Raw genomic sequence first — 22,500 nt, 5'->3', positions numbered from 1 at the left:
GAAATTATATTTTTCCCTTTTAAATTATTTGAAAATAAGCCATAATTTAGTTGACATTTTGCCCTTAAATTTCAATTTCAAACAATATTTTTTCCTCATCTGTTTTACAATCCCGTTCGAATTTCGAACGTTTGCGATAAACAACTCCCTATTTACTTGTTTCCCCTCGAGAGCAAAGTTAAGCACAATGTGGTGTTTAATGTGGTTAAATCCAACTCCAAAAAAAATAGCAACTCTGGATTAGGACAAAAAAAAAAAATGAACAAAAATTGCCTCAGTCTAGAAAGATTTCTCTTTCACTTATCAGAGATGAAACAAAAATGAAGTGTAAGATACTAGTCTTTGCTCCTAGTCATTAAGAACAAGGAAATTGATAACGAGCTGTATTTACGCAGCGTTACCCGGTGAGGGTCATATGGCCGGATGGACAGATTTCAATAGAAATAATTCAAAACATAAACGTGTTTACATATTTTATTTTTTTTAATCGTTTTAGTTTTTCTGCATTTTCATCTCAATAAATATTCGATTAATAGTGAATAAATAAATAAATAAATAAATAAATAATAATAATAATAATAATAATAATAATAATGATAACAACAACAACAACAACAACTCTATGTATTAATCAAAGTTACTCATATGCGGGAAAGACACAAACGAACACAAAATTTCGTCTGGTAATTTGATTAATACGGATATAAATTAAATACGGATATAAATTAAAAAAAAATGCCCCCATCTTCGATGGTTATGTCGAAACCTTGTCTATCAGAAACTAATTGCTGTCTTAAAGGGTAAATTATTAATTATTATATGGTTCATTTGTGTTGGAATTTCCTAACGCGCAACTGTCAGCCGAGACTCCGTGCTGTTCTTTTACCAACGATGTCGTCATGATTACAATAATTATTGAAAATGACTGGCGTTCTTTCTACAAAAAAAAAAAAAAAAAAAAAATCGTTTATCATTATCTTTATCTTGTTTTTTTTTTTTTTCTTTAATCAAAATTCAAAACGTATATTTCGCTAAGATAAGTGAAAGTAATTGCTTACATTTTAATTATGCATTCCTAACATTGGCAGGTCGTCCGCAGGTAATATGGAATTGCAGCATGCCCGACTTATTTTCACCAATGATAACATTTATAATCTATTTATTTATTTATTAATATTTGCATAAATACATTTTATAATCAATTAATAGAAAAACCCATTTCTTGAAACATACAAACAAAATTTAAAAAAAAATGATTTTAATTCGGAGTAAAATAAAATCAAATATTCTAATAAACTATCATTAGAATTTTACAAAAATTGTTGCCGTCGATAAAAATATCTATTTATCTGTTTGGAGCCAAAATAGTAAAGAAAGTCCAGATTATTTTGAGTAATATATATATATATATATATATATATATATATATATATATATATATATATATAAATATGTACACACACACACACACACACACACACACACACACACATTTTTGTTTTTGCGATACGTCTTGAATGAATTCAATTACTTACGAAAGTGCATTTTTACCTAAATGCGAGTTGGGAATAATTTTCCCTTTTAACCAATTTGGTACCCTCACATAGAGAGCGGCATATATATTATTTTTAAAATATAATTATCCACTGACACGTGTTTCGTCTGACAGCCACTCTGATGAGTCGTAGACAACGAAACACGTGTCAGTGGATAATTATATATATATATATATATATATATATATATATATGTGTGTGTGTGTGTGTGTGTGTGTGTGTGTGTGTGGGTGGGTCGTTCCAATAGTAAGGTCTTCTATTTTTACTAAAAAATAAATCGTTAAAGAGCTATAAAGACATGAGTGGTACCATTAAAACGAGCGCCCTTTTGTGCTCTAGAATTTATTTTTCTACACAATTCTTCTACCATCATTCTCAATGCACCTTTTTTAGCCTCGGCCGTAAAAGTTGGGGGCGGGTTTTGTCTCTAACATCACTGCCGCATCTCCAAAATCGACGAACCCATCTCCAAACTGTGCTGACATCAATTGCATCGGCTTTCTAAACGTTTGACATGCACCGGTGAATATGGATCGATTAAATAGTTTTCTGTATGGAGGAATTTAAAGAGGCATCTCTGGTTTTGACGCATATCCATGCCAAAGGGAGACCCATATAAATCTATGAGAAAATACAGATTTTTTTAAAAATTGAAATTAAGTAAAGTAATAAAATAAATTACTGTTTATAAACACTATTCATATAGACTGCAAAATTCAAAATCTAACAATTTAATGACTTAAATAAGTGCAGAACTTTTTTTTCAATAAATAAACACGTTTATTTATTGAAATTAAATTCAATATTTCGATTTATGACAGAATCTTCATCACGAAATATAGAGGGTTTTTTTTTCTTCTTTTTTTACGTAGCATGATATTAATGCTTGACACGTGTTCCTCCGGATGTTGGTTCAACTGCCGTATATATATAAAAAAAAAAAAACGTCCGTCGAGCGCGTATTTGTAAAGTGCAGAATATTTTTCAATAAGTAAACATATTTATTTATTAAAATTAAATTAAATAATTAAAAAGTCTACTATTTAAAAGCACTGTTGATATAGAATGAAAAATTCAAAATTTAACTGTTAAAGACCAAAAACTAGTGCAAAACTATTTTTCAATAAATAAGTATATTTATTTAGTAAAATTAAATTCGATATTTAAATTATGTTATAAATCGAAATATGAAATTTAATTGTAATAAATAAATATACTTAATTATTGAAAAAAATCTGAACTTAACAAATACACGTTCGACCGGTGTTTTCTGCTATATCAGACAGCTGAAAATTACACCTCACCAAGCATTACCATCATAGTACGTATTAAAAAAAAAAGAAAAGAAAAAAGAAAACCCTGTATTTCCTGATGAAGATCTTGATATGAATCGAAATACCGTATTTAATTTTAATAAATAAATATGTTTATTTATTGAAAAAAAAATCTGCACTTGGTTTGGTCTTGAAACTGTTAAATTTTGAAATGAAGTAACTTATTAATTCATAATATTTTGATTGCAGAAATTCCCTTCTAGACCAGTTATCGTAGGTTTGCAACAACAGATAGCACATAAATTCAATATATCTACCCTAATAACCACTATATTATGTAGCTTACAATCACAACTTTTGCCACATTCACCCGTGATAATGAAATGCTACATTATATCCGATGTGCAAGACCATCATAATCGATACACCTACAGAGGAAGAAGTTCCTATTTTTCTCTCAATATTTAGTGCTCTCACCGCTACCAGTTGTCATCAGGTCCAATTCCACATTTTCCAGCTATAGTGTGATTAAGTCATACATAGACATAACATATTCTTTCCAATTTCCGAATCCTAAATAATAACGGCTTCCTAGATATATTCCGCTCTTATTGATTGGCAGAAATCTGCCATTCTAATATTCTAAAATGAAACTAATTCCTAAATAAACGAACATTTCTAAAAGTTTACAAAAATGGCGTTACTCTCCCCATGAGACATTAGCGCTAACAAAAATACAGACATATTAACCGCTCATAAACAGACAATTAAATACTGATAATTTTATTTACTGGAAGAAACGTGCACAAGTAAAAAAAAAAAAAAAAAACTTTAAACACATGTCTTTTCCGACTTTGCTTGCACGTCAGGAACACTAAAAAAATGTAAACACGGCAATTGTTTGGGAATGTAAACATGTAAAAAATACCGACATGGCACTATTCTCCACCAAATAAATACCTGCTCTGAAAAGAAACATGTTTTCCTTTACTTTTTTGCTTTTTTTTGGGGGGAGGGCATTTACTCTTCCAGTTGACGATTAGAGTTTTTACATCGATTACTTATGCTACAGTTTTAACGTAAAGTTCATTGCATACGGAAACACTTATGTCCACATCCAACAATTTTCATTAGAATGACGACTTTCTGGTTTTCGACTATGCTGATTAAGAAAATTTCATTCAAATTTTGCGGAGACAAATACTTATAGATATATAAATACCTGTATTATGCATTTTTATTCACTGGCTGTCAGGTTTGTACGCACGCGCGATAAACTAATCTACGTCTCTCCTATTGACACTGCCACATCCCCATATTTTTTAGCATTAGCGGGTGGATATGCTGACAACGATTATCACGGTTAAATTTGGGGAGATGTTGAGAGTGTCTATTCTGAACGCTGTTCTTAACATGGGAAGGTTGGTGGTGTCTATTCAGCAAACAGTTCTTAACAATGGGAGTTTGGGATGTCTATAACTTTATAACTTAAAATATTGCAGCAGTAAGAATTGATTATATAATGTTATAAAATGATTTAAAAACAATTTCTTAATGCTGCAATATTTTAGGTTATAAATTTATTATATTTTTACTAGAATATCTTGCCCTTTTCTTTTCCAGTTTTAACAACTAACCCTTTACTTTGCCATGTTTAAGCTTAACCATATTACTTTTCATGCTCGCATTTTTCTATGCAATCCATGATTTTTCCAGGCTTCCAATAAATTCACTTGTTCTTTGTTTAATTGCAGTCTTATTTTTTGCCCCCATAAACACATATGTAAGTACAATGTACGGCACTCGTCTGCTTTCAATAAAATCACTAATTATCTCTCTTTCATTCTTTCATTCTATGTTTAACTTGTTACTTCTCTTTTCGAATTGGTAGCAAGTAAAAGCGACGTGGTAGCTATGGAAACCAGTTATAAAAAACGTCACTCTCCTCTTACATAGTTTTATGATTTTGAACACCAGAAAATTCGTCATAACTTTTGTTTTACTCAACGAAAATTTAAATTTCTTTTTTCGCAATATAGCTGAAAAGGTGATCTATACATAAACTGTGATAATTGTTTGAAATTTGGTTGAAAATTGAGTGAACGGTGAAGCTTTAAAGTAGTTCTAAATGACTAAAACAGCCACTTAACCATATATTCAAGCACTAACGTTTTTAAATAATATATGATTCTTTTTAACACGTTTTTCGTTTTGCCTTTTTTCTTTCTTAAACTTTTAGATGAAAGTACAAATTATTTGACAAAGACCGCCCTCCACATTTAAAGAATGGCTTTCTAGATAATAGATTTATTATTTTAGCACGGTACGTAATGAATAAAGGAAGGCTTTATTTTTATTTGAAAGAAAACAAAAAATCATTTTATATGAAACCAAAAATTAAATAGGATGACGCTTTTTAAGATATGGTTATGAATCTGATTCTTAAAATTCCAATTTTAAGAAAGCCATAAACGATATGAGACTCCCCCTCCCCCCCCATTCTCCGGACATAAAAATGGGAACTCCGATCGATTACATGTATCTTTTGACCGCTAGCTGGTCATGAAATGGGTGCTCATTTTACGTTAAATTTATATCGGAAAGTAATCCCCCGCTGTAACATTTGTGATATTTATTATTTTTTGAATTCCTTCTTTGCGCATATTTGTTAGTACTAGTGAAACGTAATACCCGTAAAAGTACATTTTTATTTTTAGGGTGGTGCGGCCGGCTAAGGTAGTAAAAATGTACCTTTTTTTGTGGGTTAGAATCTTCAAGATGAAATAATTTTGTACATTAATTGTGTTCATTAAAGTGATAGATGAAAGTATAGAGCAAATTGAAACCCAAGATCGGTTCTTAATGTGGTAAATATCGAGCTCTTCAAAAAGGGAGAACTCTGGGCTGGAACAAAAATTAAAAAAAATAATTAGTATAGAAGGATTTCTACGTCATTGACCTATGACCAAACAGACATAGAGTTGCATCAGAGCAGATACGATTATTTGTTCCTAGAAAAAAGGTCAAGGAAGAATATATTGATAATTGACAATTTATGGATAATTAATAATTTATTGACAGTATCGGTTGAAAAAAAAATAAAACATTGGTTTCAGTATTTTCCAATACTGCTTCGTTAACATTTCATATTTCTATTGCATGTATAGGTGGGAAGATTCAGAAAAGTCTATTTGTACCTCCATATTTTATTTAATGAAATCTGAACAAAATACATTACACCCCCACGGAATTTTAGTGTTACGTAACCGAAGTAATATTTATTTGATGTGATTTCGTAAATGTACAATGCAGACGGATTAAATATTATTGTTTTGAAAAAAATACTTTTCATTAATATATATATATAATCTGTTAAACTATAAAGAAAAGACATTCTGGCAAATGGTTGATTTGTAAAAGCTTTACGTTGTATTTTCGAAATGTTTAGTTTTAAACATAGAACTTTAAGAACAGGCTTTCTATGTTTTCTAATTATTAGACTTCGCTTCTATTATTCTATTATTCTATTATTCTATTATTCTATTATTCATATTTTACGTTTTTTCTAAATCCGTTAATAAAAAATGCCTATAAACAACTTTATAAAATACGCAGAAAATGATGACGTCACCGATTCTGTGGCAAACATTGAAAGTCTTTACTGATCACTTAATGTAAAAGGATACAATCTCCTTAATTTACAAGACTTAAATATGAATAATCACGGAACTAAGGCCCATAAAAAATATTTTGGGGTGTTTACATGTATATATACATGTAAACACAAATAATTAAATTAATTATAAGTATATATTCATTAAAAAACAATATCAATATTTTCTAATTAGCATTTTCTAATTAGCATTTTTGATTTCCTCGGAGAACGCCGGGAAACGGGCCTGCTAGTTTTAAATAAATTTCGGCGACGACTTCCTGAATAAGAATTCATTACAAACTCAAACTCAAACTATTTCCAGCGTGGCCGCTTCTAAAATCTATCTCCTTTAATCAGTAAACTTATATTAAAAGAACAGAACTTAAATTTAGATAAAGTTTAACTCACACCAAAGAAAATAATACCGATAATAACATAAACAGTCAGTCAATAAATAAATAAAAGCGAAAAGATACGCTTATTTCATTTCAAATATACATTCAACATTTGGAATTTCTAACGGTTATATTAATTCCAAAAAAGAATAGAAATTATATATTTTTAAAAATTTTCTAAAAAAAAACAAACAAACTCATACTATGTTATAAACGCTATACACACTTTCAACGTTAATGGCGTTTTCGTTCTGAAATAGAACAAAGACATCCATTTCACATGACAAACACAACAAATATAATTTCAAATACTCTAGTAGTATTTAATTCCTTCAAATCAATTATCCCGAGTAAGTCTTGAAATAAAGACGAAACGTTGATAATTTTGATTTGTTCTCTTTCCATCCCTCTTTCTCGCAATATATATATATATATATATATATATATATATTTGTTATTTTTTTTTTTTTATTACATTTTCACCCCAAACAAGGCAAATTGCCACTTTGGTGTAGGGGGATACTCTCAGGGGCAACAACTACTGGGGTACTATGTAGGGATTTGGGCAGCAAGGTGTCGGTTCACGTTACACTTGAACTTCTGCATGTCAGTACTGTTGGGGAAGCAGGGACCTGGAATGGAATTCCAGAGTCTTGCGGTTCTGGGGAAGAAACTATTGGAGTAAAAAGATCTTTTACATCTAGGGACCTCTACAGTGTGGGGGTGGGATCTAGTAGCCTGTCGGGTTTGTCGAGGGTGCTCGCGTCGTGGGGGCACAAGTGATTGCAGTTCGTCAGAGCACTCACCACTAAAATACTTGTAGAAAAGGCAGAGGGATGCAACATTTCGTCGATGGGACAGAGGCTGAAGCTTAGATGCCAGTTCAGGGCCTATCAGGTTTGCGACTCTCTTTTGAACCTTGTCAAGGAGCGAGAGACTAGTAGCCGATGCACCAGCCCAGATGTGGCAGCAATACTCCATACATGGGCGAATGGTGGCCTTATAGAGGTACAGGATACTTTCGGGTGTTAGTAGTTTTCTAGCACGGTAGAGAGAGCCTACCTTTCTTGCAGCGGCCCTGGCAATGCCTTCAATGTAATTGTTCCAACTCATGTTTCCTGTGAACGTTAGGCCAAGGAGTTTGAAAGATGGACTCTCAGATAAAGAGTCGTTGGCCATTGCTATGGGTGGTAGAGAGGGTTTCTTGTAATTATTGAATGAAACTAGTTTAGTCTTGGCAGCATTGAACGTGTATATATATATATATATATATATATATATATATATATATATATATATATATATATATGGTCATCCACATATAGTACTGTTTCGTTGTATTACAACTACCTCAAGCCAGGATCGAAACCAAGATTAATCGGCTGCTCTGTGGGTAGTGAATTAACGATGTTTTGGCATCGTCCAAATGCCTAATAGCAGTTTGTATATCACTTCCCAATATACTCATAGGAAGCATTATGGTCATCTATATACAGTACTGTTTCGCTGTATCACAGTGCGGCTAGAAAGGTAACTACCTCAAACCAGAATCGAAACCCGACCGCCCAAACGACAGTCAAGACTTCTCACCCTTATGCTAATCGGCTGCTACTGTGCAAGTAGTGAATTAACGATGTTTTTACATCACAAGATAGGGAGCATTATATATATATATATATATATATATATATATATATATATATATATATATATATATATATACTAGCAAAAGTACCCGTCGTTGACTGGGTTCAAAAACAACCTACAGAAAATAGACTCTGATTTATGAAAGTATGATAGGTTATGAAAAGGAAAGGGTTGTAAAGAGATAGCTTCGAATTTGCGGGTATCAAAAACAAAGCAAAATATGATGAAAGTAAAAATAAAATAGATAAACCCCATAATTTATTATACCATACCTGTTCACACTGAAACACTCTGTGGATCTATATTAAAAAACCTTGTTAAACTTTGGATATCAGGCGCGAACGAACACCCCACAATTTTATTATACCATATTTCTTCAAACTGAAACATAATTATCAAAGTATTCTTACGCAGATATGAAAAGTCTTTATTAAAGTTTGTGCCTATTTTATTATACCACACCCATTTAAGTTAAAACATATCAAAGTATTATTATGTACATCTATATAAAAAAAAACTTGTAAACGCTTTTTTAAAATTTTTAAATTTTTTATTTCCATACTTTGTGGACCAGGCGCGTATGCAGACCCCACAATTTTAATGAATCATTATTATGCCAGATCAAACATACCCATTCCTGTGTCTCGATACATCTATCATTATATGTGATCAGTTTTCTATAATAGTCAACCATATAGGAGCCTATTCGTGATCAGACACACCCACACACACACACACGCAAAAGCACACACACACACACACGCTCAGCTTTATATTATATATATATATATATATATATATATATATATATATATATATATATATATATATATGTATATATATATATTCGCAAAAAAAACTGATTAAAAAGCTTGCTGCGTGTCTGATTACCATTTATGTAAAATTTCAAATGTTTAGACCCAAAATTGGCTTAATAGTTTATTAGAGACCGCAAAGGTCAAATATTTTGAACTTTTGCCCCTCAGCAACCAAATTATCGATCAAAAACCGACTAAAAAGCTTGTCCTATGTCTGAATACACTTTATGTAAAATTTCAAATGTTTAGAGCCAAGATTGGCTGAATAGCTTATTAGAGACTGCAGAGGTCAAACGTTTTTTTAACTTTCACCCCAATTTTGACCCCTAAACATTTATTGTTTTAGGCTCAAATCAAAGTAAAAGTTAGATCCATGTCCAAGTAACCTACGTCTAAAATCTCAAGTGTTTAGACCCAAAATTGGCAGAGGAGTTTGGTAGAGTTTTAAAAGGTCAAATCGTTGAACTTTGACCCCTTGACTGACAAATTTCTGGCCGAAAACGATTAAAAAAAATTTTCCCCCAAAATGTCAAATCTCGAAGAAATTGACAGAGTAGTACACACACAGACACACACATAAACAGACAATTTCACTTTATATATATATATATATATATATATATATATATATATATATATATATTACAATAGAAAAGTACGAATATAAAAAGTAATATGGTTAAGCTTAAACATGGAAAAGTAATGGACTAGTTGTTAAAACTGAAAAAGAAAAGGACAAGATAGTCTAGTAAAAAATATAATAAATTTATAACTTTAAATATTGCGGCATTAAGAATTGATTATATAATGTTATACATTGATTTAAAAACAATTTCTTAATGCTGCAATATTTTAAGTTATAAATTTATATATTTTTACTAGAATATCTTGTCCTTTTCTTTTTCAGTTTTAACAACTAGTCCATTACTTTTCCATGTTTAAGCTTAACCATATTACTTTTCATGTTCACATTTTTCTATTGCAATCCATGATTTTTCCAGGCTTCCAATAAATTCACTTATTCTTTGTTTAATTTCAGTCTTATTTCCCCCCCCCCCATAAACTCGCATGTCAGAACAATGTACGGCACTCGCCTGCTTCCAATAAAATACCTCCCAATTATCATCCTTTCATTCTTTCATTCTCTCTGTTTAACTTGTTACTTCTGCTTTCGTGACAGCAGTGAATTAGTAGCAGCAGTAATCGCTGAAGCGACGTGGTTTCTATGGAAATCAGTCATAAAAAACGTCGATCACCTCCTTACATATTTTTACGGATTTGAACACCAGATAATTCATCATAACTTTTGTTTTACTGAACGAAAATTTAAATTTATTTTTTCACAATATAACTGAGAAGGTGATCTATGAACTGTAATAATTGTTTGAAATTTGGTTGAAAAATGAGTGAGCGGTGAAGCTTTAAAGCAGTTATAAATGACTGAAACTGCCACTTAACTATATATTCAAAGACTACCTTGTTTAAATGATTATATATATATATATATATATATATATATATATATATATATATACATATATATATACATATATATATATACCCACACACATACACACACACATACATACACACACACACACACACACACACATATATATATATATATATAATTCCCAGATTAAAGATAGCATTGAAATCATGTTTTACTGCAGAATGACGATAAACTAGATCGTCAGAACCGCATGCTTATCATATACTTATATCGTATACATTCGAACGTAAGAATTCACTGTGCTACGTCACGAATCATCATTTTTTTGTTGCTAAATAATATATTTTATCCCCTGATAATGACCCCTTTCTTTTATCGCCTGCTTCCAATAAAATACCTCCCTATCATATCTACCGTCTTCTTACAAAATAACTATAATAATCATTATATAAGAATTCTATCGGGACTCTGCCAACAAGTCACCGTTGCTATGGATACACGCACGTAATTGAATGTATTGAGTCGTTATAGATGGTGATTCTTTCTTTAAAATAAAAATTGCGAAAGGTTAAATTGCATTATCGGAGTGTCCGTGGGCTGATTGAAGTCTATATATGGATTTTACATTGCAAACACCGGCACAGCGTAAATAGGTTATATTCGTGCCAGTCGAGGATACGTCCTCGACAGTCTGACAGATTCTTAGTCCACTTTTAGTAGAGAATGATCTTGCACGTGTCGGACTGGGGTATGGTTCTGGGTAGTTTTATGAAGTCCACCCTCCCAGGCATTTCCTCCTGTCTTTTAGGTGGAATAAGATTATTGCTTAAAATATAATTTTCTTCCGTTGATGTTTGTAACGCTGGGTATATGGCAGCCAAACCAGCTGCCAACATTGCCTAGCTTTTTATTGAAACCAGCCGAGAGTTCTTTTTAGTATCCTCGTTGTTCTCTTAAATACAATTGTCTGGATCTTGCTTTTAACAGTAAATGCATTTAAGTTGTTGAGTATGCCCCAATCTTAAATTTTGTTAAACATTAACTCTTTTCAAAATCGCTTCAGAATAGTTATGTTCCTTATTATAAAACGTACCTGCAATTTGATTGGCCCCATCCTTTCTTCTTCTCTGCAATCTCTCTGTCTCTGTCTGTCTGTCTGTCTGTCTGTCTGTCTGTCTCTCTCTCTCTCTCTCTCTCTCTCTCTCTCTCATCTCGTTTGAATTGTTGGTCTAGTGGTTTTCTCCAATTCGCTGTTTTGATACTGCATTGTAATATAACATTTAATTCCAGTAGCTTCTTTCCAAGAAGCGAGCATGTAGAATTCCTTTCCTGGTGACTGTTTTCCTCCTACCTGTAGTCATGGTCCTTTTAAGACTAAGGTTAACAAGCATCTCGTGTCCTTGCAATAATTATCATCTTTCGTTCTTGTTGACTACTTACATCAAGTGGCTTCACACCTTGTCTGAAGCGATTTTCATTTTAAAAAATTATTGTGCTTGATTGCCCCCCCCCCAAAAAAAAATGGCGACGAAAATTATTACATGTTTCAGGCAGAGTAGGGACTACGGACCCCAACCGACTTAAATGCAAAGACGGAAACAAAATAACAGATTTCAGTCGACGCCGGTTTGACCTTGACCTTCGTACCCAAGTCACCTTTGAAAACAAGAGTGCGTTTTTGTTATATATTTACACAACTTTTATTAAAGTTTGCATTCATATTTTTATTAAAAATAATAATAAAAGGAGTTTTAGTAGTTATTTGTGACCAAGATTGATTTTTATATAGAGTGCGTTTATACTAAGCTTTAATTTTCGAACTGATTTTCGTGACCAATTCATTTTAATTTTCAAGCGTAATTTTGACGAACAATTTTTTTTTTCAATTTTAAATATTAGATTTTGTAAAATACCTCGTACAATTTTGGCTCCTCCGATTTTTTATTATCATTTAATAAATGGATCACGTGACAGTTATTATGAGATTAAATAAAAATTTAATATTTTAAAACATTATGTAAAAAAAATATTGCCTGTCACTAAAGTTAATGTTTTAAAGAATAATTAAATAAATATTGAATTGTATTAAAAAAAAAAAAATCTTGGTCGCGAAAATCAGCGAAGAAGCAGTCGCGAATGTCCGAACGAGTCATTTATTTCATGTTTGTTTCTGTAATCAAAATGTTTGGTTTAAATAGTTTTATAAAAAATTTTTTTAAATATGTTTGATTGTTTTTTTTTGTTTTTTTGTTTTTTCAAATCTCGCTTGATATTTTTTACTTCTGATTTATTATGCATAAAAATTGCCTCAGTCTAGAGTGATTTCTTCTTCACTAACCACAGTTAGGAGAGATCAGCGTCTTAAATTTTCAATTATTATTTTTGCTTTTAATGTATGGGAACCCCTGTTCTCCACGAAATGGTTTGTAAATAATATAACTTGTTTTTATTGTTAGAATTATTACATTTTTTAAAATAAAAATATCACTCCAGAGTGCTGTATCTCGGGGAGTTTGGGTTGCAAGTAAATAATTTAACTTGTTTTTTTATTATTATTGTTTTTACCTTTTTTCAAACTATGTGATACTATATCCGCACAATATTTATTTAAATGTATTTTTTTTTCTAAATAGGTCGCGATTAAAGTGGGTAATTGTTACGGCTTTACCTTATCATGTGCTACAAAAAAAAATTCTTGTCTTTTTCTCTCTTATTTTCCCTCTCTGTCCTGCTCCAACCAAGACCACTGACCTGCTCCACAAATCCCAAAACCTCAACATGACAAATCTAAAAAAAACAACAACAACAACAAAAAAAAACACGAATAAACCTAGAACCCTATCCTCCAACGTAGACCCCTACTACCAGGTCTCCTTCTCCAACATCAGGGGTCTACGTTCCAACCTTACAGAGGTTGAAACACAATTACAGGAGACGAAACCGGACATATTCTTTCTACGTGAAACTGGCATAGGGTCAACCACTTCTTTAGACGAATTCATAATTAAAAGATACTCTAACTTAACATCTAAATTTGACCCCCAAGATCGCTATGGGCATGGAATATGTGCCTACATCAAAGATGGCTTTCCATGTGGTAGGGATATCTCCAGAGAAGTCCCTAATTTACCTTATATGTGCTTCTAGGTTGCACTTGCTTACACCACCGCATTTATATATTCCCTCTATCGCCCCCACAACTGTGGGGTTACTATTTTTAAGAGAATATCTGAGAAAATTGACCACATCCTGTCTGCTCATCCTTCGGCTAACATTCACATTTGCGGTGACTTCAATGTCCATAATGTGGAATGGTTGACCCACTCAAATAAAACCGATGACGAGGGGAGGTTCTGTCATGATTTTGCTACTGCCTATGACCTTACAGATTGTTCACGAACCCACCCGTGTGCCCGATACTACCGGTCAGTATGCAAGCCTTCTAGACCTTTCCCTCACAACTTCCCCTGAGCTATGTTCATGTTCCGTTCTATCTCCTCTGGGATTCTCCACCACTCTTGTAGCAGTTAAGATAAAAATGAAATGTAATAAATCTTCAGACGTACCTCTCCACCGTACTTTATATCGATACTCTATGACTGACTGGGATAGCTTCCGTACATTCATATCTGAGCTTGTGTTCATTACAACTCTACTTTCAACCGAGTCGTTGTTTGTTTCGTTCACCACACTCTTTTCTTGTACCTCTTCTTTTACACACGTCTGTTCGCTTTAGTGACTAAAAATCGTCTGTTCTCCCGCTTTCCTTTCCTCGTTATTTATGGAATTAGGGTACGAGATTCTCCGAGATTCCCCGAGATTCCACGAGACTTTTTTCCACATAAACGCATGCGGGCGCCATCTTGATTCTCAATTTGTGCTTCGCATGCACAAACGCGCAACCGCTTTAATGGTAAGCCACTTCTTTCTCCACACTCCCCCCTGATCTCATGATCACAGAGACGGCAGGGGGGTGGCGATCGCCACCGTTGGGTGCTTCTGCGAAGGGGGACAGTGCTGCTCTCGTCTTCGCGTGCGCTCTCATCCACCACCTGATGGTCGGGGAAGGCTTCATCTCCGTGGAGGCTACTGATATCAGAGTCACTGCTTGATAGGGATGGTGCAAACCAAAGTGATGGCCCACTCGTCTCAGAGTCAGAGTCACTCTCATCGTCCACTGGAGGTTGTACATGTGTCGCCGGCCGTAGGTCCCTAACATGACGGGGTACGCTATCAACCTGGACACACTGCTGACTCACCACATCGATCACTGTGCCCCGTTTATACTTGTCAGTACATTGGTTTCCTGGCGGCTTCACCCAGACAGCATCCCCTTTGGCATATCGATTCCGTTCTATCTCAGTGGCCACAGTTGTATCGGGTTGGATTCCTTTTTCTCGGACACGGTACTGATAGATTGCGTTTGCAGGCGCCGTTCCTGGAGAGACGCCATCCTTTGGCATGAGATTATACCAGTACACAGCTTCTGCAATGGTGCACTGCTTCCTGGCTGCAATTATTTTGATGCTGCGATGGCTTCTCTCAGCTATACCATTGCCAGAAGGCACATAAGCGTATCTAAGCCGCAGCCGCACACCCCATTCTTGTAAGAACTGCCTTATCTGATGGCTGCAAAAGGCTGGGTCTTTGTCCGTCAGCACTTCATTGGGCGCACCTCTTTCACAGAACACGGATGACAGCTGGCGAATAATGTTGCAAGAGTCCTAGCGCCCAAGGAGTCTCCAGACTTCGAAACATGTAGGCCCACAATCGATGAGGGTAAGGAAGTGGTTGCCACCGTAGTGTGTGATGTCCATGCCCACTCTCTGCCACTTACCACTCACTCCCAACTCCCCTTTCTTCCATCGTGCTGGAGCTGGGTCGATGGATTGGCAGGCCTCGCAACTTTCCACCACTCTTCGGATATCGTTTTTTTTCTACTCCTGGATCAATCATCTTGACAAAGTACAGTGTCTGCTTGATGCCAGGATGTCCACACTGTCGATGAATGTCCATGATGTGCGCTGCATCCACATTACACACAACTGCTGCACATGTGTTTTGCAGATTATCAGAATCTCTCCGAGCACCAGCCAGAAGCCATTGTTGAGCATCTGCTCTGTTGAGCGCAGACCTGATCAACACTACGTCCACAGTCAGGTCGTACTCTGTGATGGTGTCGACCAAGGTGGCAAGCCGTCTTCGAATTAACATCTTACTCGATGCTCGTGTCGTCAGCCGTGCTCTTCCACTTAATGCATCGGTTATCCACCGATGAGTGCATGCCGAGTCAGTCATGATATGTAGAACCTTGGCTTGCCATTGAAGCGCCAAGTTAATGCCCTTCAATGTGGCATCAAGTTCGGCCAGGTTTATGTGCCTCGAATCATTCTCTGACCGAAGCCAACAGGCATCTTCAATAATGGAATCATTAACTGCCAGGGCAACTCCAAGGGCCAGTGAACTAGCATCCACCCAGACCGTGAACTCATTCCCGCTGACGCACCACTTTCCCTGAACGGGATCATCACTGGTCACCCTGGACACAGTCTCTGTCAGCATGGTTCTTAGGGTGACATCGTGTACTGCATCTGCCATCCCGACGACACGGCTGTTGCACGTCTTTTTATGGCTGCTACGGCCACCCTGAGCCAATCGCACACAGGGAAATGGCCTACCATCTTTCCACAAAGCGAAAACACTGTAAGTCGAGTGATGTTTGATGGGACATTGGGGATGTGACTTCCTCTTCTCCAGCAAAGTCCCTCCTTGCTATTGCGCACGTGCAGGCCGAGAACTTTTGCTCCATCGCACAGACACTCTGGTTCCTTACATGTTAGTCCAAAGCTCTCAAAGTGCATTCTAACCAATTGCGCTGACATGAGGTTCTCATTGACGAATATATCATCGATGTATGAGGATGTTGCCTATTGCACTGCCTCATCTTGCTGCCGGATAGCATGCATGATTGCTGTCATAATGCCTGGTGCCACATTTAGACCGAACCCTAGCCATGGTTAGACAATATCGGGTTCCTCCAATTTCCACAGTCTGAAATGGCCACAATTTCTTCTCAATGCGTAGGTCCAGATTTGCCACGTTCGATCCCTGCTGTCGCCACTCTCTTAATTTGAGTGCACACACATCAGCCCTTGCCGTATATGGGTCGACATGCTAATTGAGCTCACGGTAGACTAGGCGGGGCGGATCTTTTGTTTGGTCTCTTGTACGTCGGCCATCAAGGGAATCAGCCCTCGCGGGGGGCCAAGCTCATCCTCTGGGTATGGAAGAAGCCAGCCATTATCGATCCATGTTTGCAGTTCTTCTTCATACTGTTCCCTTAGCCACATAGGTGGGGGATATTACGATAACCGGTTCCGCAAGGATATTGGTGGCTGATCGTTTGACCACTTCCAAGACGCCGTTCATGCATTGGTGTTTCTATCATACTCTGCATGAAAGTCAGGCTCGTCGAGAGTTATGGCAGCACAAACATGTTCCTCACATCGGGAGAACTGTACCTTGCCGGTTCTGTCCACAGTAATTCCACCCAGTTGTGTAATCAAGTCCATACCCAGGAGTAGGTCGTACCCGAGAAGCTCTCCCTCCACAACCAGGGCTCTCACGGCTACTGCAGGCCCGTCGTTGATGCTTGCGCGGATAATGCTCACCCCACAAGAGGTTAGTGAACCTCCGCCTACAGTTAGTACCGGAATTCTGTCTGCTTTCCAAGTGGCACAGGATATCTTGCTTACGAGAGTCTGGGTGCACCCAGTGTCTACAAGCGCAAGGCGCTCGCTTCCATTAATGTGTATGCTTACAGTGGGTAGCACCCTGCTCAATGAAGATCTGGGGAGAAGACTGGCGCTGTAGCTTCTTCCCCTTGCCTGTTTCCAGGACAGGTGCGGGCCAGTTGTCCGCGTTTTTTGCACTTGTAGCACTGCAGCCCGTCAAGTTTCCAAGTTGATTGACGTGACGAAAGACAATCACGGGCCAAATGGTTGGGTCCTCCACACTTATAGCAGGTTGTAGCTGCGCCCAGGTCCTGCAATCCAACCTGTTATGGTTGTACAGCTGCCGCTTGGTCTATAGTGTTAGGGCTTTTCTTTAGTATTGCTCGTGCCCGCGCCAATACTTCCGATATGTCCATCTCGTCCACTTGGAATGAGGCACGGAGCAGATCTTCCACACTCTTAGGTAATCCTGCAACAAAGGCGCACACCAAGCCTTTGTCTGACATCCCTCCAAAAAGGACCGATAGCTTTTTTAGCTCAGCCAGATACACATCCACCGTTTCCCCGGGATGTAATTTTCGGGCCATGAATTCCTTCCATGCAGTAACTGGATCTAACGCAAATGCTGCAAAAAAGGGCGCGCTTGATGCAGGCAAAATCTGTTTTCTTCTCATCAGCCAACTGCTGGTATACTGCATATGCTCCCCCAGTGAGGCGCATTGGGACCACGCATTCCATACGCTTCACCCCACTGAGCTGACATATTAATTCTGCTTTTTCCACCCATTCCTGCACTGAGTGATCAGAGCTACTGCGATCAAACAGGGGAATTAGCTTGACGTCATGCCGAAATAGTTTGTGTTCGTTACAACTCTACTTTCAACCGAGTCATTGTTTGTTTCGTTCACCACACTCTTTTCTTGTACCTCTTCTTTTACACACGTCTGTTCGCTTTAGTGACTAAAAATCGTCTGTCCTTCAGCTTTCCTTTCCTCGTTATTTATGGAATCAGGGTACAAGATTCTCCGAGATTCCCCGAGATTCCCCGAGACTTTTTTCCACATAAACGCATGCGGGCGCCATCTTGATTGTCAATTTGGGCTTTGCATGCACAAACGCGCAACCGCTTTAACGGTAAGCCACTTCTTTCTCCACAGACTTACCTCTGCAGTCCATGTTTAAAAAGGATGTGTCCTCTATAGTATCAGACCTGACCGAATGGTTAATTGTGGGCATAGACTGATTCATACCATCCAAAAATATCCCAACAAAAACCTAACAGCTAGCCATGGTTCTCCCCTGAATGTGCTTCTGCCATCGCGCATAGAAATCACTTTTTCCATAGCTACCAACGTAATAGATGCACTGAGACTAAAGCTGCTTACAGGACTGCCAGCAACCACTGTAAAAGAGTAATAAAAAATGCAAGAGAGCTATATGCTCAGTCCGTGAAATCCAAAGTAGCTAAGCAGCGGCTTGGTTCCCACCAGTTCTGGCAAATAGAAAACAGGATCTTGAACAGAAGCGGGCATTCTATCCCAACTATCATCAATGGACCTGAGGTCATCTCATCAGCATCAGACAAGGCCAGACTATTTGCCAAGAATTTTTCAGTTAATTCTACCCTATGCGACAAAGGCCATCAACACCTCGTATTTCCTCCTATAACAGACAACACACTATGCAACATACAAATATCTGTGCGTGAGGTTGCCAAGCTAATCAAGAACCTTGATTCCAGTAAAGCAGCTGGCCCTGACGGCATTCCAGTTATAGTGCTGAAAAAGCTCCAACCAGAACTTGCCCCCATACTTACAAAACTTTTTAAGCATTGCCTTAAGGAGAAGTGCTTTCCAACAACCTGGAAAACCTCATCAGTATGCCCTGTATTTAAGAATTCAGGTGAAAAGTCATCTCCCTCTCAGTACAGACCAATAAGTCTCCTGTGTGTCATGAGTAAGTTGTTGGAATCCATATTAAATAAAGAAGTAGTCAACCAACCAACAGAAACAACCTTCTTAGTGACATGCAATATGGTTTCCGCTTTGCAAGATCTACAGCATATGTGCTAACGGTTATATCTCATAGGATTAGTGAATCTCTTGACAAAGGCTTTTTTTCCAGGGCAATTGCTCTTGACATATCAAAGATCTTCGATAAGGTATGGCATAAGGGCCTACTTCACAAGATTTCCAGCTACGGTATAACTGGAAATATTTTGTCAATAATTAAATCATTTCTCTCTGATAGGTTCATGAGTAGTAGTTGATGGGCAGAAATCAGAGGCCCACAGTATTAATGCTGGAGTCCCCCAGGGGTCCATCCTGAACCCAACTCTCTTCCTGATCTACATCAATGATCTCCTACAACACATACTTTAATCATTCGTTGACATCTATGCTGATGACACGACATCTATGGCAACACATCAAAGGTCGTAAATAACAAAGTTCTCTCTGATTCTCTCTCCTCTGCTCTTGAGCGCGTGGTACAGTGGGGGAAGAGGTGGCTGGTCACTTTTAATGCATCCAAAAACCAAGCTTCTATCTTTACATCATCAACGCTCTGATCCCCATCTGGCATCAATTGAAATGGATGGCTCTCGTCTTGGGGAGGCTCCATGTTTTGACAAACTTCTGGGTTTGACCTTTACTCCTGATCTGAAATTGAACACGTACATCAGGTCTATTGCCAGAGACGCTGGGAAAATGGTGGGATCCTTCTACCGCTCCAGAACATATCTCACTACTGATGCAATTCTCTATCTATATAAAAGCCAAGTACGTCCAAGGATGGAATACTGCTGCCACATCTGGGCAGGAGCTGCTAAAAATAGCCTATCCTGCCTTGACAGAGTACAAAATAAACTTCCTGGTTTAGTGGGGGGTGCTCTTTTCTCTTCCCTGCAGCCCCTCTCCCACAGAAGAGACGTTGCGAGCCTGTCTTTGTTTTATCGTTATTTCCATGGCAAGTGCTAGTCTGAGCTCCAATGTCTGGTCCCCCCTCACCAATCTTTCACGAGAAACACCCTTCTGGCTGAAACTACTGTCAATAATTTTCCCCACTCTTTATCTGTGCCTAAATCCAAACGTAGATTCCATGAGCAAAGCTTCTTTCTCAGAAGTGCACGCCTGTGGAACTCTCTTCCGTTTGCCTGTTTCCCACCTGACTACAACTTGGATGTCTTCAAATCCAACATAAACAAACTCCTGACAAACCGCCCCCTTAAGTAAGACACTCTATCAAATCTCAAATACTAATGATTACTACAATACTATCTCATTTATTACTGTACGCAATAACCCTTATCCCTGAGAGGCCTCCGGGCCTTGATAAGTGGTGATCCCCATGTAAAAAAAATATAAGTCGTTATTATTATTACCAGGAATCTCCAACAACTTTATGAAGATGCAATGGCAGTTTTCTGTAAATACCGAAAACCGAATCTATTCCTTACATACGCATATAATCCAAGAGGTCCTGAAATAATAAACAATTTGGGGTCATCAGAACTTACACAAAATCGACTTGACTTTATATCACGTGTATATCATGCATATCCTGCTGAACTTTTGAAATACATTAAAGACAGACATGTAATGGGGAATTCTATTTGCAAATGTTTATGTTATTGAATTTACAAAAAAGGGGCTACAGCATTGCCACATGATCATAATGCTGCGAGATCAGGATAAGCTCAGAAGAGTTCGACTAATTGATGCAATTGTGTCAGATCCAGAGATAGCAGGACCTGAAGATCCAGAGCTTTGTGATTTAGTTACGTCTTTAATGGTACATGGTCCAACCTCATTATAATTGTTTGATTATGTGATAAGAATTATCTTACTGATGTGTTTTTAAAATTTTCAACTACCGTGGAATTTCCACGGGTCCTGCTAATTATTATTATTATTATTACTATTATTATTATTATTATTATTATTATTATTATTATTTACTAAATAAATCTGTGTGTACGTGCGTGTGTGCGTGTGTCCTCTAAAAACTTTTGTCATCTGCATCGTACATACACGAACGCGGCATCGTTAGAAAGGGCGATTTCTCGGACAAAAAATATGGAAAAAATAGGGAAAAATCGTCGATTATTTCGTGTAGAAATGTCGTTGTGTTTGAAGGGGGTCAGATAAAAATCTTGCTTTCGATGCAGTTCGCAAACCGCGCATGCAATAACCGTCGTTATGTTCTTCCATTTTAAATAGCTAAATTTGCGCGCTGTAACATTATTATTATTATTATTATTATTATTATTATTATTATTATTATTATTATTATTATTATTATTATTATTAATTACCCGCTAGGAGTAGTCACACAGGCTATCATCACAAATTTCTGTGATCAGTGACTTTAATTGATTGACCCTATAAAAATGATTGCTAAAACAAAAATAACTACATGTTATTAGCAAGCAGTGTTTCAAGAGCAAATATGAAGTTTAAACTTTTTAGTCAGATAACGTTTAGCAGTTGGTGCGTGGAGTTATTCGCTTCGTATTTCCTATGGAATTTGAGCTACTAATTTGTTACGTACATATCAAGAATTATTAACACCCCAGCATTCACACGAGTTTGGTGAAAACATAGAGAATACACCTAACGCGTAGCTAAAAGGGGATAGCAGCTGGTATTTATATTTAAAGGTTGCAATAGCAGCAAGAAGTTTGTCCAAGCACACTTGGATTTTACCCGGAACTGGATATAAGCAAGCCATTTTTATGTGAGTATTCGCATCTTCACGGGTGGTCCTGTCCTTTTTTCTATCTATCGGTATTTCGTGTTTTAATTTGAAATAGGATTTACATTTCTCTGTCAGTTTTAAATACCATTTTCCCCGCTCTATCAAACATAATTTTTAAATAACACTTCCTACCTCGCCGCATAGACTAGTTGAACTAAATAAATAAATCTAAAACGTCTCTTTGTGTGTATGTATGTATGTATGTGTGTG

At 36.6% G+C, this 22,500-nt stretch overlaps 1 protein-coding gene and 1 long non-coding RNA gene across 2 annotated transcripts in view; one reads left to right on the top strand and one right to left on the bottom strand.

Annotated features, from left to right (window-relative positions):
• Nucleotides 1-14,493, bottom strand: part of LOC145297538 (uncharacterized) — a 66,016-nt gene extending 51,523 nt beyond the window's left edge. The window contains exon 1 of the long non-coding RNA XR_013870263.1: nt 14,365-14,493. This is a non-coding gene — a long non-coding RNA (uncharacterized LOC145297538). The remainder of the gene's footprint in view (nt 1-14,364) is intronic.
• The window catches only part of LOC145297533 (uncharacterized), a 146,192-nt gene that overhangs the window by 1,059 nt on the left and 122,633 nt on the right, over nt 1-22,500 (top strand). The gene's annotated exons all lie outside the window — the stretch shown is intronic.

Source organism: Euprymna scolopes, chromosome 18 (assembly GCF_053919585.1).
Source record: "Euprymna scolopes isolate OS-2025 chromosome 18, ASM5391958v1, whole genome shotgun sequence".
Classification (NCBI taxonomy): Eukaryota; Metazoa; Mollusca; class Cephalopoda; order Sepiida; family Sepiolidae; genus Euprymna; species Euprymna scolopes.
Note: the sequence above shows the minus strand (reverse complement) of the source record. Positions and strands in the feature narration are given on the sequence as shown.